General features: G+C 35.9%; 1 pseudogene across 1 annotated transcript; it reads left to right on the top strand.

The window, feature by feature from the left end:
- The first annotated feature begins 15,226 nt into the window (after positions 1–15,226).
- Positions 15,227–15,859, top strand: LOC308415152 (deubiquitinase OTUD6B-like; annotated as a pseudogene). The gene has a single exon. The product of its transcript is annotated as a deubiquitinase OTUD6B-like (transcript).
- Positions 15,860–16,256: the final 397 nt, after the last annotated feature.

The raw sequence follows: 16,256 nt of genomic DNA, 5'->3' as shown, positions 1-16,256 counted from the left end.
ATGTTACAAAACCTCAGGAATTTTTAAATCCTATTACCAACTTCACTAGTGAGGTAATACCTCTTTTTTTCAATTTTATTTACATTTCAAATGTTATACCCTTGCCCCCTCAATTCCCCTCCCTCCTCCCTCTCAAACTGCTCCCATGAGTTTGCTCCCTCTCTCAATCACTCTTTCCACCTCAGTGCCTTGGCTGTTGATGGTATTGTTCTTCCCAGGAGGGTGCAAACATTTCAGCTCCTGCAGTCTTTTCTCTAGCTTTTTCATTGGGGTCCTGGGGTTCAGACTGTTGTTTTGCTGCAAGCATCCTCATCTGTATCTATATGACTCTGGTAGAGCCTCTGAGGAGACATCCATGTCTGTTTCCTACCAGTGAACACTTCTCATCAACAATAGTGCTTGGGTTTGGTGGCTGTATATGGGGTGGTTGTCCAGGTGAAGCAGTTTCTGTAGATCTTTTCTTTAATCCCTGCTCTTCTATTTGATCTTGTATTTCCTTCACTGTTTTGTTCTCCCTTCTAAGAAGGATTGAGGCATCCAAATTTTGGTCTTCCAACTTTTTGAGCTTAATAAGTTCAGTGGATGGTTTCTTATCTAGTGTGTGTGTGTGTGTGTGTGTGTGTGTGTGTGTGTGTGTGTGTGTGTGTGTGTGTGTGTGTGTGTTTTGAGAGGCTAAGGGTAATACCTCTTAAAGTTAGTACATCCTCTCTAAGTTTGGCTAGCATGTAGGACTCACATTTACAATTGTCTTATGGGGGACAATTGACCAGTATTTGAACACATAAATCAAACAGTAGTATTTCATTTTATATATGTCGTTTAGTTGATATTTTCAATTGAAATATATTTTCATTATCATAATGACTAGGGAAGATTGGAAATAAATTGTTTGTTGGCATGAGAAGAACATGCAATGTTTCACTAAATTTGGCATGCTCATATTTCCACACTACATAGAATGGTTTGAGGGAGAAAATGTAGGATGCAAAATGAGCCTCCATGAGCTACAGTTCAAATGTTTAGTGATTGTAAATATTTTGTTCTTCTTATCTGTCTTGATCTGTGTTTGCATTAGTTATTATTCTTCCCTCATTCTTTTTGGCATAAACTATCTATCTTAGAATTAAGGCACTTAAGATTCTATTAGTTTTATTTTGGATCTTTACAACAGTTCCAGTTGGAGGTTATTTTATCCCTATCTCCACTGCTAATCTTTAGTTTGTTTATAACCTTTTGTTATGCTTTCATATATGTTTTAGATATTACGCATGAAATTTTTTATTATCTGTGCTATTTAATGCTGCCAATTCCAAGGTAGTAGTTCCTGTTTTCTGCCAAATGCTTTCCTAAGTTATAATACAACTGTTTTCATTAATTATTTTTCAAGTTTAACCTGGGAACTGCTGCCTATAGTTGAGTTTTCAAACCAATATATATATATATATATATATACATATATATATATATATATATATATATATATATATATATATAGAGAGAGAGAGAGAGAGAGAGAGAGAGAGAGAAGTCATAATGCCTTCGATATACAAATAATTGCACTGGTGTTTTCCTCATAACATTAATACACTACTGCTACTATGTCCATCATTACAATGACCATGTCAATTCTGGAAGTAATTTCATGACAAAATGGGAGGGTTGAAATAGATGTTCCACTAAAGTTTGAGCAGTCAATGTCATTCTTGTTAATCCAGTCAGATATGAGTCTCAGTATTAACATTTGAATATAAAAAGACTGTTCTCTTTCAAAGTTGAAAAAGCCATAAATTTATCGCTAGAAACATAAAAATGAAAGCAGTTTGACAATATCACTAATTAGCCAAATATCACACATGAATTTCCTTGAGTCTATTATCTCCCTTTCAATGGACTTTTGACCAGGTTTCAGATCAGGCACAAATTATCTCCTGTGAAGGAGGCAACAGATGTAAACAGAGAACGTTTTCTTAACTGCAAAATGTTTATATCATAATTTCCTTTAAATTTTACAGTTAAATGTCAGATAAAATTTTTGCAGACATGGTCTGACAATTTACCATAAGCTAGACTCAAATGTTGCAATATAGCTTCACATATTTGAAAAATTGATACTATAGGTATAAAATGTATGTGTGAAAGCATAAGTTTCTGTGTTTGTGGTGTGTGTGTGTGTGTGTATGTGTGTGTGTGTGTGTGTGTGTGTGTGTGTGTGTGTGTGTGTGTGTGTGTGTGTAAATGATTCTATTGAAGGTAGAATGTTAACATATTTTGAATTTTGAACTCTGTTGTCAAAGTTTGGTAACAGATGAAAGAACATATTCCACCAATATGACAGATGGTGTGATTAAGGAAAAATAAATAAATCCTACATAAGTATACAAAAAGTTAAATTGTTGAGATTTATGGTGTTTCCAGTTAGCAACAGACATTAATTGGGGAAATAACTGTGTTGCTTTAACATTATTTAACATAATTTTTATGTAGTCAATTTCTCACAGATGTAGTTGACAGGTCCTTCTTGACAGTTAACTTTTAAAACTTTCCAGCAATAGAACTCTTTTAATATGTTCCACTTGACTTTTGATGTGGAAAAGAATCTTGTTAATGAAAATCCCATTTTAAGCCATGTGCTAATTAAATAAATGTCACTGAAATAATGTCACTGAAATACAATATTCTTTTAGGTGATTTATTGGGTATAGGCTTTAGGTGTGAAATAGGGAGAAAGAGGAGAATTTTGTATTTTTTTATGAGAATAAGATACCGACATTGGAAAAGGAATAAACTACTAGTTAGTCATTTATGATGACCACCAGTGGACAAAATGCTGCTCTCTATGCATTACCACTTTTAATAAGTTATAAAGATAGATGGAAAGTTTGAATCATCACCCTGGATTATTTAAAGTACAATTGTCTTAAACTAGGAAACAACTCTGGCTTACGGAAGTAGGAGTCTTAAAGTCTCAAACAACCTCAACATAATTTAAAAACTTTGTTGTTCATTCACATTGCTGTGTTTGGGCATATTTGGTGATTTTATGACATCTCTCCCTCCCTCCCTTCCTCCCTTGTCTCTCCCTCCCTCCATCCCTCCCTCCACACATCTCAATGTCTCTCTCTTCCTACCTGTGTATTTCAGTTTTTGTTTTGTTTATGTATATATATATATATATATATATATATATATATATATATATATATATATATATTGTCAGTACCAGATTTTTTAAAGGTTTGATAGCATGCATTGAAATCTGACTATTTACAATGGCCATAAATTATATGTAAAACAAAATGTAACATGAAAATAGGAGAAGTTTTCTAGGTGTGTAAAAATTAAGCATAATGATTTTTAAATGACAAAAATTGCCAAAATGCTGTTTTTTTAGTACTTGAGTTATTAATGATTTAAGGTCTAGATTTACCATACTCTGAGAGGGTGCTATAAAATTACTGTTTTCCTTTTCTTTTCTAAGAAGGACTGAGGCTTCCACTTTTCAGCCTTTTTTTTTTTTTTTTTTTTTTTTTTTTTTTTGTTTCTTGGGTATAAAGAGATTCTGGGGCTAGTATCCAATTATCAGTGACTGCATATTATGTCTGCTTTTTTTTTTTTGTGACTGGGTTATCTCACTCAGGACATTCTCTAGATGTATCCATATTCCTAGGAATTTCATAAAGTCATTGTTTATATTTTTGATTTTTTTAAATGACTTTATTTTACAAAACAAAGAAAAATGTACAGATTTTAAACATTTTTTGCTTAAAATTATACATTTCTGTCAGTACTGTTTTTTCAGATATTAAAATAATTTTTACATAAAACTCTGTGAATAAATTTTTTAGTCAGTACTTGATTTTTTCAAGGGCTTGACAGTATGCATTGAAAACCTAATAGTTACAATGAGTATAAAGTACATGCAAAACAAAACACAACATGGAAATAGTCAAAGTCTTCTTGTTTTGTAAATATATATTTTTTTTGTTTTCTTTATTTCTTGGACGTCTACAGTCTGTGAGTTGTTTCTGGGGGAGTGCAAGCCTCTGGGGTTCGCATCCCAATATCAGTGACTGCATATTATGTCTGTTCATTTATGACTGGGTTATCTCACTCAGGATGATATTCTCTAGATGCAGCCATTTTCTTAAGAATTTGGAAAAGACATTGTTTCTGGTGGCTGAGTAGTATTCCATTGTGTAAATGTACCACAATTTTTGTATCCATTCATCTTCTGAAGGACATCTGGGTTCTTTCCAGCTTCTGGCTATTATAAATAGAGCTTCTATGAACATTGTGGTGCATATAACTTTGTTGTGTATTAAAGTGTCTCTGGGGTATATGCCCAGAAGTGGAATAGCTGAGTCTTCAGGTAGTAATATATCCAATTTTCTGAAGTATCGCCAGACTGATTTCCAGAGTGGTTGTATTAGTTTGCAACCCCACCAACAGTGGAGAAGTGTTCCTCTTTCTCCACAGCCTCGCCAGCATCTGCTGTCATCTGAGTTTTGGATCTTGGTCAATTTGACTGGTGTGAGGTGGATATCAGGGTTGTTTTGATTTGCATTTCCCTGATGGCTAAGGATGTGGAGCACTTCCTCAGATATTTCTCAGCGATTCGGTGTTCCTCAACTGAGAACGTTTTGTTTAGCTCTGTACCCCATTTTTTAATAGGGTTATTTGATTCTCTGATGTCTAGCTTTTTGAGTTCCTTGTATACCTTAGATATTAGGCCTCTATCAGATATGGTGTTGGTAAAGATCTTTTCCAATTCTGTTGGTTGCCTTTTTGTTTTCTTGACAATTTCCTTAGTCTTACAGAAACTTTGCAATATCATTAAGTCCCATTTGTTAATCTTTGACCTTAGAGCTTGAGCCATTGGTGTTTTGTTCAGAAAATTTTCTCCTGTGCCTATGTGTTTTACGGTTTTCCCTACTTTCTCATCTAATCATTTCAGTGTATCTGGTTTAATGTGGAGTTCTTTGATCCACTTAAACTTGAGCTTTGTACAAGGAGATAAGAACGGGTATATTTTCATTGTTTTGCATGTTGAGTGCCAGTTGGACCAGTACCATTTGTTGAATAGGCTGTCCTTTTTCCATTGAATGTTTATGGCACCTTTGTCAAAAATCAGGTGACCATATACATGAGGGCTCATTTCTGGATCTTCTATTCTATTCCATTGATCCACATGCCTATTTCTGTACCAGTACCATGCATTTTTCAACACAATTGCCTTGTAATATAGCTTGAGGTCAGGAATAGTGATTCCCGCTGATTTTTTTTGTTGTTGAGGTTGGATTTTGCTATTCTAGGTCTTTTGTTATTCCATATGAAATTGCACATTGATCTTTCCAATTCCTTAAAGAACTGGGTTGGAATTTTGATGGGGATTGCATTGAATCTGTAGATTGCTTTTGGTAGGATGGTCATTTTTAAGATGTTGATCTTTCCAATCCATGAGCATGGGAGATCTTTCCATTTTCTGAGATCCTCCTCAATTTCTTTCTTTAGAGGTTTGAAGTTCTTGTTATACAGGTCCTTCACTTGCTTAGTTAGAGTCACACCAAGGTATTTCATAGTTTTTGTAACGATTGTGAAGGGTACCTTTTCCCTAATTTCTTTCTCCACATGTTTGTCCTTTGAGTATAGGAAAGCTACTGATTTGTTTGAGTTAATTTTGTATCCATCCACTTTGCTGAACTTGTTTTTCAGCTGTACGAGTTCTCTGGTGGAATTTTTGGGGTCACTCAAGTACACTATCATGTCATCGGCAAAGAGTGATGTTTTTATCTCTTGCTTTCTGATTTGTATCCCCTTGATCTCCTTTTGCTGTCTAATTGCTCCAGCGAGGACTTCCAGTACTATGTTGAATACGTAGGGGGAGAGTGGGCAGTCTTGTCGAGTCCCTGATTTTAGTGTGATTGCTTCAAGTTTGTTGCCATTAAGTTTGATGTTGGCTGTTGGTTTGCTGTATATTGCTTTTATTATAATTAGGTATGCACCTTGGATTCCTGTTCTTTCCAGGACTTTTAACATGAAGGGGTGTTAGATTTTGTCAAATGCTTTCTCAGCATCTAGTGAGATGACCATGTGATTTTGATCTTTGAGTTTGTTTATATGGTGGATTACATGGATGGATTTGCTTATATTAAACCAACCCTGCATCCCAGGGATGAAGCCTACTTGGTCATGATGAATGATCGTTTTAATATGTTCTTGGATTCGGTTTGCAAGGATTTTGTTGAGTATTTTTGCAACAATGTTCATAAGTGAGATTGGTCTGAAGTTCTCTTTCCTTGTAGGGTCTTTGTGTGTTTTAGGTACGAGGGTTATTGTAGCCTCAAAAAATAAGTTAGGTAGTATTCCATCTGATTCTATCTTTTGGAATAGTTTGTAGAGTATTGGTGTTATATCCACAATAAATGTCTGGTAAAATTCTGCACTGAACCCATCTGGACCTGGGCTTTTTTTGGTTGGGAGACTTTTGATGACTTCTTCTATTTCTTTAGGAGTTATAGGGTTATTTAGATGGTTTACTTGGTCTTGGTTTAACTTTGGGATCTTGTATCTGTATAGGAATTCATCCATTTCCTCTAGATTTTCCAATTTTGTGGAGTATAGGTTCTTGTAGTAGGATCTGATGATTTCTTGAATTTCCTCAGTTTCAGTTGTTATGTTTCCACTTTCATTTCTGATTTTGTTTATTTGTATATTCTCTCCCTGCCCTCTAATTAGTCTTGCTTGGGGTTTATCAATCTTGTTGATTTTCTCAAAGAACCAACTCTTGGTTTTGTTGATTTTTTCAATGGTTCTTTTTTATTCTATTTGGTCTATTACTGCCCTAATTTTGATTATTTACTGCTGTCTACTCTATATGGGTATATCTGCTTCCTTCTCTTCTAGGGCTTTTAGCTGTGCTGTCAGGGTACTGATGTAAGCTCGCTCCAGTTTCTTTTTGGAAGCACTTAGGGCTATGAGTTTTCCTCTCAGTAGTGCTTTCATTGCATCCCATAGGTTTGGGTATGTTGTGTTTTTGTTTTCATTGAATTTTAGAAAATCCTTAATTTCTTTTTTTATTTCTTCTTTGACCCTGCTATCGTTTAACAGAGCGTTGTTTAGTTTCCATGTGTATGTGGGCTTTTTGTTGTTTGTGTTGTTGTTAAAGACCAGCCGTAGACCATGGTGATCTGAGAGGATGCATGGGAGTATTTCAATCTTCTTATATCGATTGAGGCTTGCTCTGTGTCCAATTATTTAGTCAGATCTTAGGAACTTCTGTTTCCACCCGGAGGCGACTTCAGGATGCAGAGAGGAGCCTGGCACCATTGCCACCCGGAATGGCGACTTCAGAATGCAGAGCGGAGACTGCCCTCCTGCCACCAGGAACGGTGGCTCATAGAGGCTGAGCAACTGGTGAGTGGGAGACCTAGGCTGCTGGAGATCAGAGGGATCTCTGCGGAGTGCACACAGAAAGTGCACCCCCTGTCTTGACCTGCCCTGTCCTGCCTGATCCAGTGACTGGGAACAGATCTTAGGAACTTGTGTTCCCACCCGGAGGCCATTTCAGGATGCAGAGCGAAGCCTGGCCCATCTGCCACCTGGAATGACGGCTGGTAGAGGCTGACAAACTGGTGGGTGGGAGACCTGAGCTGCCAGGGAGCAGAGAGATCTCTGCGGAGTGCACATGGAAAGTGCACCCCCTGCCTTGCACTGCCCCTCCCTGTCTGATCCAGGGACCAGGAACAGAACTTTAGAACTTCTGTTCCTACCCGGCGACTCTGAGGCATAGAACAGGGCTGGACCCACTGCCACCTGGACTGGTGGAGATCCAGGGACACAGTCCAGATACAAGGGAAAGGCAAGAACATATCACTGACAATAAAATGGCAAGAGGAAAACAAAAGAGTATATCCCAAGGAAACCAAGACAACCTGGCAACACCAGAACCCAGCTCTCCCATAACAGCAAACATCGGAATTCCAAACACTCCAGAAAAGGAAGGCACAGACCTGAAATCATACCTCAAGATGCCGATAGAGATACTTAAACAAGAACAGGAGGAAAAGCAAAAAGATTCAGAAGTTTTTAAAAAGGAAACAAGAAAAACACTCAAAGAACTCAAAGAACTAGAGAAAAACAGAATCAAAGATATGAAGGAATGGAAGAGGGACTTTAAAACGGAAATTGACACAATAAAGAAAACACAAAAAAGATATAACCCTAGAGGTAGAACACCTAAAAAAGAAATCAGGAATCACAGAAGCAAGCATTTCCAATAGATTACAAGAGGTGGAAGAGAGAATCTCGGGGGCAGAAGACAACATTGTAAATAAGTCATTGTTTTTGATAGCTGAGTAGTACTGCAGTGTGTAAATATACCCCAAATTTTTATCTATTTATCTACTGAATAAATCTGGATTGTTTTCAAATTCTGGCTACTATAAATAAGGTTGCTACAAACATGGTGGAGCATGTGTCTTTTTTGTATGTTGGAGAATTTTTGGGATATATGCCCAGAAGTGGAATAACTGGATCTTCCGGAAGTACTATGTCCAATGTTCGGAGGAACCACCAGACTGATTTCCAGAGTGGTTGTACCAGCTTAGGACCCCACCAACAGTAGAGGAATGTCCCTCATTCTCTGTATGCTCACCAGCACCTTCTGTCATCTGAGTTTTTGATCTTAGCCATTTTGACTGGTGTGAGGTGGAATCTCAGGTTTGTTTTGATTTGCAATTCTTGGATGACTAGACATGTCCAGCATTCCCTTAGGTGCTTCTCAGCCATTCAATTGTCTTCAATTGAGAATTCTTTTTTAGCTTTGTACTCCATTTTTAATAGGATTATTTGATTCTCAGGAGTATAACTTCATAAGTTCCTTGTATATATTGGATATTAGAATTCTTTTTTTAATTTAACAATTTTATTTTAAAAAGTAAAGATAAATGTACAGATTTTAAGCATTATTGTGTAAAATTATACAAATACATTTTTGTCAGTACTTGATTTCTTTAAAGGTTAATAGTGTGCATTAAAATCTTACTATTTAAAATGAGCATAAAGTACATGTAAAACAAGATGTAACCAGGAATTAGTAAAAGTTTTCTTGGTGTGTAAAGATTAAGCATAATAGTTTTTCATTTTCTTTCTTTCTTTTTTTTTTGGCCTTTGTTTTTGCTTGAACTTCATATTGTCTGTGAGTTGTTTCTGGGGCATTCTGAGCTTTCTGGGATTAGTATCCAATTATCAATTCTATCAGATGGGGGATTGGTAAATATTTTTTTTTCCAAATCTGTTTGCTGCCTTTTTATTTTCTTTACAGTTTTCTTTGCCTTTCAGAAACTTTGCAATCTCATTAAGTCCCATTTCTCAATCCTTGGTTCTAGAGCACAAGTCACTGGTGTTCTGTTCAGGAAATTTTACCCTATACCTATGCGTTCTAAGGTTTTCACCACTTTCTCTTCTAATAGTTTTGGTATACCTGGTTATTGTTGAGATCTTTGATCGAATTGCACTTGAGCTTTGTACAAGGAGATAAGAAAGAATCTATTTTCATTCTGAATGCTGACTGCCAGTGGAGCCAATACCACTTGTTGAAAAGGCTGACCTTTTTCCATTGAATGTTTACAGCTTCTTTGTCTAAAATTAAATGATCATATTTATGAGAGTTCATTTCTTGACCTTCTATTCTGTTCTATTGATCTACCTGGCTATCTCTGTACCAGTACCATGGAGTTTCTTTAATACAATTGTTTTGTAAGATAGCTTGAGGTCAGGAAGTTTCTTGTTGTTGAAGATAGATTTGGCTTTTCTAAGTTTTTTGTTATCCCAGATAAATTTGAAAATTTCTCTTTCAAACTCTATGAAAACTGAGTTGGAATTTTGATAGGGAATGCATGGAGTCTGTAGATTACTTTTGGTAAGATAGCCATTTTTACAGTGTCGATTCTTTCAATCCACTTGCAAGGGAAATCTTTCCTTCTTCTGAGGTCTTCAATTTCCTTCTTCAGATATTTGAAATTTTGTCATACAACACCTTAATTTGCTTAGGTAGGGTCACACCAAGATATTTTATATTGTTTGAGACTATTGTGAAGGGTATCTTTTCTCTAATTACTTTATCAGCATGTTTGTCCTTTGAGTAGAGGAAGGCTACTGTTTAAGTTAATTTATATCCAGTCCCTTTGCTGAAGTTGTTTTTTCAGCTGTAAAAGTTCTCTGCTGAAATTTTTGGGTAACTTATGTATACTTTCATGTCATCTTCAAAGAGTAATATTTTGATTTCTTCCTTTCATATTTGTATTCCTTGATTTCTTTTTGTTGTCTAATTGCTCTGACAAGGATTTACAGTACTACGTTGAGTAGGGAGAGTGAGAGTATGCAGCCTTGTTTCCTGTATTGCTTTTATTATGTTTAGTTATGGGCTTTAGATTCTACTCTTTCCAAGACTTTTAAGATTTTTTTAAATGCTTTCTCATCATGTAGTGAGATGATCATGTTTTTTTTTTTTTTTTTTTTTTTTTTTTTTTTTCCTTTGAAGTTGTCTATATGGTGGATTACTTTGATGGATTTCTGTATAGTAAAGCATCCCTGCATCCCAAGGATGAAGCCTACCTGATCATGGTGAATAATCGATTTGATGTGTTCTTGGATTCTGTTCGCAATAATTTTATTGAATATTTTTGCATCAATGTTCATAAGGGAGATTGGTCTGAAGATTTCTTCCCTTGTAGGGTCTTTGCGTAGTTTAGGAATGAGAGTTATTGTTGCTTCAAGGAATGAGTTTGGGTAGTGATCCATGTTTGAAGAGTGATACTATAAGGTTGTCAATAAATATCTGATAGAATTCTGCACTGAACACATCTGGTCCTGGGCTTTTTTTGTTTGGGTGTCTATTGATGACTGTTTCTCTTTTTTTTTTAGGTGTTATTGGTGGTTTAGATGGTTTACCTGGTCCTAGTTTAATGCTGGTACCTAGTATCTGTCTAGAAATTCATCCATTTCCTCCAGATTTTCCAGTTTTGTTGAGTATAGACTTTTGTAGTAGGATCTGAGGATTTCTAGAATTACTTTGGTTTCTGTTCTTATGTATCCCCTTTCATTTCTGGTTTTGTTAATCTGGATACTCTTCTTTGCCCTCTAGTTTCTGGCTAAAGGTTTATCAATCTTGTTCATTTTCTCAAAACAAAACAAAAACAGCTCTTGGTTTTGTTGATTCTTTGTATGGTCCTCTTTTTTTCTTCTTTGTGGATTTCTGCTCTGAATTTGATTATTTCCTTCCATCTACTCCTCTTGGGTGTATCTCCTTCTTTAGGTTCTAGAGCTTTTAGCTGTGCTGTCAAGTTGCTACTGGTTGCTCTATCTAGTTTAATTTAGGAGGCACTCAGAGCTATGAGTTTTCCACTTAGTATTGCTTTCATTGAATCCCATAGGTTTCAGTATGTTGTGGTTTAATTTTCATTAAATTCTAAAAAGCCCTTAATTTCTTTCTCTATTTCTTCTTTGACCATGTTATTTTTGAGTAGAGCATTGTTAAGCTTCTATGTCTATGTGGGTCTTTTGTTGTCTTTGTTGTTATTAAATACCAGTCTTAGTCCATGATGGTCTAATAGGATGCTTTGGAAAATTTCAAACTTCTTTATGTATTGAGGCTTGTTTTCTGATCGACTATATGGTCAATTTTGGAAAAGATGCACTAAAGTCCTGATAAGAAGGAGTATTCTTTTGTTTTAGGATGAGATATTCTGTAGATGTCTATAAATTTCAATTGGTTCATAGCCTCTGCTACTTTCACTGTGTCTCTGTTCAGTTTCTGCTTTCATGATCTGTCCATTGATGAGAATGGGGTGTTGAAGTCTCCGATTAATATTGTGTGTGGTACAATGTATGTTTTGAGCTTTAGTAGGATTTCTTTTATGAACATAGGTGCTCTTAAATTTGAAGCATATATGTTTAGGATCGAGAAGTCATCCTGATAAATTTTTCCTGTAATGAGTAAAAAGTGTACCTCCTTATCTTTTTTGATAACTTCTGGTTGAAATCTACTTTATTCTATATTAGAATGGATACTCCAGCTTGGTTCTTGTGGTTATTTGCTTAGAAGTTTTTTTCCAGCTTTTTTCTCAGAGATAGTGTCTGTTTTTGCCTCTGAGATAAATTTCCTGTATGCAGCAAAATGCTCGATTCTGTTTATGTATTCATTCTGATAGATTATGTCTTCTTTTTGAGGAATTGAATCCGTTTATGTTAACAGATATTAAGAAATAGAGATTGTTGTCTCTTGCTAATTTAGCTGTTAGTAGTAGAATTATGTCTGTGTGTCTTTCTTCTTTTGGTTTTCTTGCTTTTTCTAGGGTGTAGCTTCTGTCCATTGTTGTGTTTTCCATTGATTATAATTTGTAGTGCTGGATTTGTGTTCAGATATTGTGTACATTTAACTTTGTCCTGGAATATCTTGGTCTCTCCATCTATGGTGATTGAGAGTTTTGGTGAGTATAGCAGCTTGGGCTGAAAGTTGTGTTCTCTTAGGGTTTGCATGATGTCTGTCCAGGATCTACTAGCTTTCATAGTCTCTGTTGAGAAGTCGGGTGTGATTCTGATTGGTCTGGTGTTACATGTTACATGTCCTTATTCCTTACTGCTTATAGTATTCTTTCTTTGCTTTAAATACTTGGCATGTTGACTATTATGTGTTGGGAAGAATTTCTTTTTCGGTCCAATCTATTTGGAGTTCTGTAGGTTTTTTTTTTTTTTTTAATGTTCATGGTCATTCCATTCTTTAGAGTAGGAAAGTTTTGTCATATGATTTTATTAAGATATTTACTGTGCCTTTTAGTTGATATTTTTTGCCCTCTTTTTTTCCCTATTATCCTTAGGTTTGGTCTTTTCATTGTGTCCTGGATTTACTGGACAATTTGGGTTAGGAGCTTTTTTGGGTTTTGCATCTTCTCTGACCCTTTTTTCTGTGTTTTCTGCGTTGTATTTGGCCCCTGTGAATCTCTCTTCCATCTCTGGTAGTCTGTTGATGATGCTTGCATCTGTGACTCCTGATTTCTTTTTTATATTTCTGTCTCCAGGGTTATCTCTTTTTGCGTCTTTATTGTTTTTATTTCCATTTTCAATTCATTCATCTCTTTGGTTCTGTTTTCCTCTAGTTCTTTGAGTGATTTTGTTTATGTGTGTTTTTCTCTAGTTGTTTAGGGGAGTTTCTCATGCACTTCTCCAAGATCTCCATGATTTCAAATCTGAGTCTTGTTTTCCTGGAGTGATTGGCAATTCACTACTTGCTGTGGTAGAAGAGATGGATTCTAATGTTGCTAGGTTGTCTTGGCTTCCATTGCTTAAGTTCTTTTACTTTCCTCTTGCCATCTTGTCATCTGTGATTATATTTGGTCTTGTTGTCAGTGACTGGTGCCTGTTGCTCCTGTGGATCTTAGTGCCTGTGAGTTAAGGAAGATAATTGCTTCTGAGTGTTTGGCTTTTGGGGGCAAGTAGTGGTTGCTGTTGGCAGTGACTCAGTCCTGTCTTTGCAGGTTCAGGTTTGAGAGCTCTTGTGAGGCTGTTCTGGGAGCTAAGCCCTGTGCCCACCTGTCCTTAGTACTACTACTGGTGGGGAACTGGTTCTTTCTCTAGGCCAAAAAGGACCTTTTTCCAGTGTGTACAGAAACTTTTGCTCACTGGTGAACTACCATTGTGCCCTCTCAGCTGGTGTCATGTGTCATTCTCACCTCTGGTTTAGTTGTAAAATCATCTCTGGAGCTGATCTTCGAGCACTGCCTTTCCCAGGCAGAACACAATTACCTATGACAGAGGTCCAGCCCTTACTGTGGGCCAGAAAGGAACCTTTGCAACAAGCACCACCAGGCACTCTCTGAGCTCTAGGTACTAGCAGCACAACTTTACCAGGCCTGTGACCCAGGTTCTCTGCTGGTCCGGGTCTTGTTTTTTGTTTTTTTTTTTTTTTTAAATTCTGACCATTTTTATTATGTTTGCTGTGTAAAGAGAGAGTAAATGTGCATTGAGTTTGATAGTTAAAAGGACTGAGCTAGGATCTGGGAGAAGTCAGAAGAGAGAAAACAATGATCAAACTCTATTGCATAAAATTATTTTCAATGAAAATATTATTAAAATATATGTTTCAATGGGGGACTAGACAAGTGGCTCAGCAATTAGATGCACTTTTAGCTACTGTTGAAATGCTCGTTTTGGCACTCACATTTAGCTATTCTTGACAGTTAATACAGTTCAATGGGGTCTGATAGCATTTTCTAAATCACTTCACATGATATTTGTTTTTCATTCTCCCTACCTCTCGTGAAAGGGCAAGAGAAAAGAGAGACAGAAAAAGAGTGAGGGGAGAGACTGAGAGTAAAAGATATGAATAAAAGATAAAATTTTTACAAGTTAGTACTTTAAGATTTGGTCCTAAATATATGGTAATTTTTCAAGTTGTATTTTAAATTGGTACTTTTCATTGTGTATATTTGAATGTGATTTTAATATTGAATTTAAAACTTTTAGTAGATAAAGAAATAGTGCCTACTCTTCTATTTTTTTTTAATTAACACACCATGTTTTGTTACAGTTAGGTTGTGAAAACCAATATAATTATGTTAGTGAGTATGTTATAACATGTAGAAAAATAGAAGATGTTTTAAAATACACTTATGCCATATAAGTAAGGATTGATTTTGAATAAATTTCAAAGAACTGCTATATTAATATTGAATAGTGCAGAAAGTTATATGTATGACTCAAATGCTTGACAATGTAATTGTCCCTTGAGGTTTTTCTTTCAGCTTGAACATGATCATTTCTAGTCCTATCTACTCACATGATATACTTTCTCAACCTGTAGCTTTTTAGTCACTTATTGTAGCTACACATTTTTAAGTTTGTGTTTTGGGAATAAATAACAACAACAAGACAATTGCATTTTTTTTCTTTAAGACATCAAGTAAAACAAGTGGAAAATGATTAATTTATAAAACATTCAGCAGATTGGTTTTGGTTGACAATCTTAGCCAAAGTTTGGAAGAACTTTTTCATAAGAGAATCCCCTTTATGTCAATTTGGGGAACAACATTTTTCATTCCCTGAATTTTAGCTTGCAGCTCCTTCTCATTCTGATGCCTTCTCACCAGCTGCTCCTCATCATCAAGCTCTTCAGCCAAGACCTCCTCCATGAAGACCATATGGTCACACACCTCAGAGGAAGCAGCAGTACATGGAAGATGTTGATAAATTGGAGAAAGAAATGGAACAAAAGCACAGGGAAGAACTGGAGCAATTGAAGCTGACTTTCAAGGACAGTAAGTAAAGGAAGGCTGTGTTGGAAAAGGAGTGGGAAGAAAGGATAGCTGAGGCTGAAACTGACAACTTATAGGGATCCAGACAGCCAGAGTGTGTAAAACTTGCTCAAATGTTGAGAGCCAGAGAACTGGAAATTAAATGTATTTCATCTGATGGTTAGTGTATTTATGGAGCACTTAAAGAACAACTGAGAAAACAAGAAGGTGCTCTGAGTGTGGCTACTCTTAGGAGGCAGACTGTTGAGTAAAAGCAGACACATTCAGATGACTTCCTACCATTTTTAACAAACACCAATACAGAAGATATGTACAATACAGAAGACATTGGAAAATACTGTAATGATATTGTAAATACAGCTGCATGGGACAGTCAGCTTGAGCTAAGAGCTCTGTCTCATATCTGACAAACATCAATCGAGATACTACAGGCAGATGTTCCTCCTGTTATAGTTGGTGAAGAGTATCTGAGGAGTCTATTAGTACTGGTATACATGAGGCATGTGCATGGCTTAGGAGAACATTATAATTCTGTCACACAGAAAAGTTAAAGGTCACTGTTCAGAAGCAGAGTGCTGTGTAGTAAAATCAGTACAGAAGAATTTTATGTAAAATGACTCATGTTACTCAGATTGTAAATCACTTGGAGCAGTATTTTTTTGTAAGAGAGTTTTGCCTACACATAAAAATATGTTTGATGTTATTATATAAAAAAGTAAATTGAATGGGGACACAATTTTAGTAGAGCATTCGCCTATTGTTCTTGAGCCTCAGGGTTCAATTTCTAGCACCAACAAACACAACAATTTATGAAAATTAAACTTTTGGTTGTGGTCTTTTTTTCTTCCAAGATTGAAATATAATGAAGACTGAGAATCATGTTTATAATATTTGAGCTTTTGATCTATGTATACTGTCTATGAGTAAATAATGGGCCTATGATGTTAA

This window comes from Micromys minutus (genome assembly GCF_963924665.1).
Source record: "Micromys minutus genome assembly, chromosome: X".
Taxonomy (NCBI): Eukaryota; Metazoa; Chordata; class Mammalia; order Rodentia; family Muridae; genus Micromys; species Micromys minutus.
Note: the sequence above shows the minus strand (reverse complement) of the source record. Positions and strands in the feature narration are given on the sequence as shown.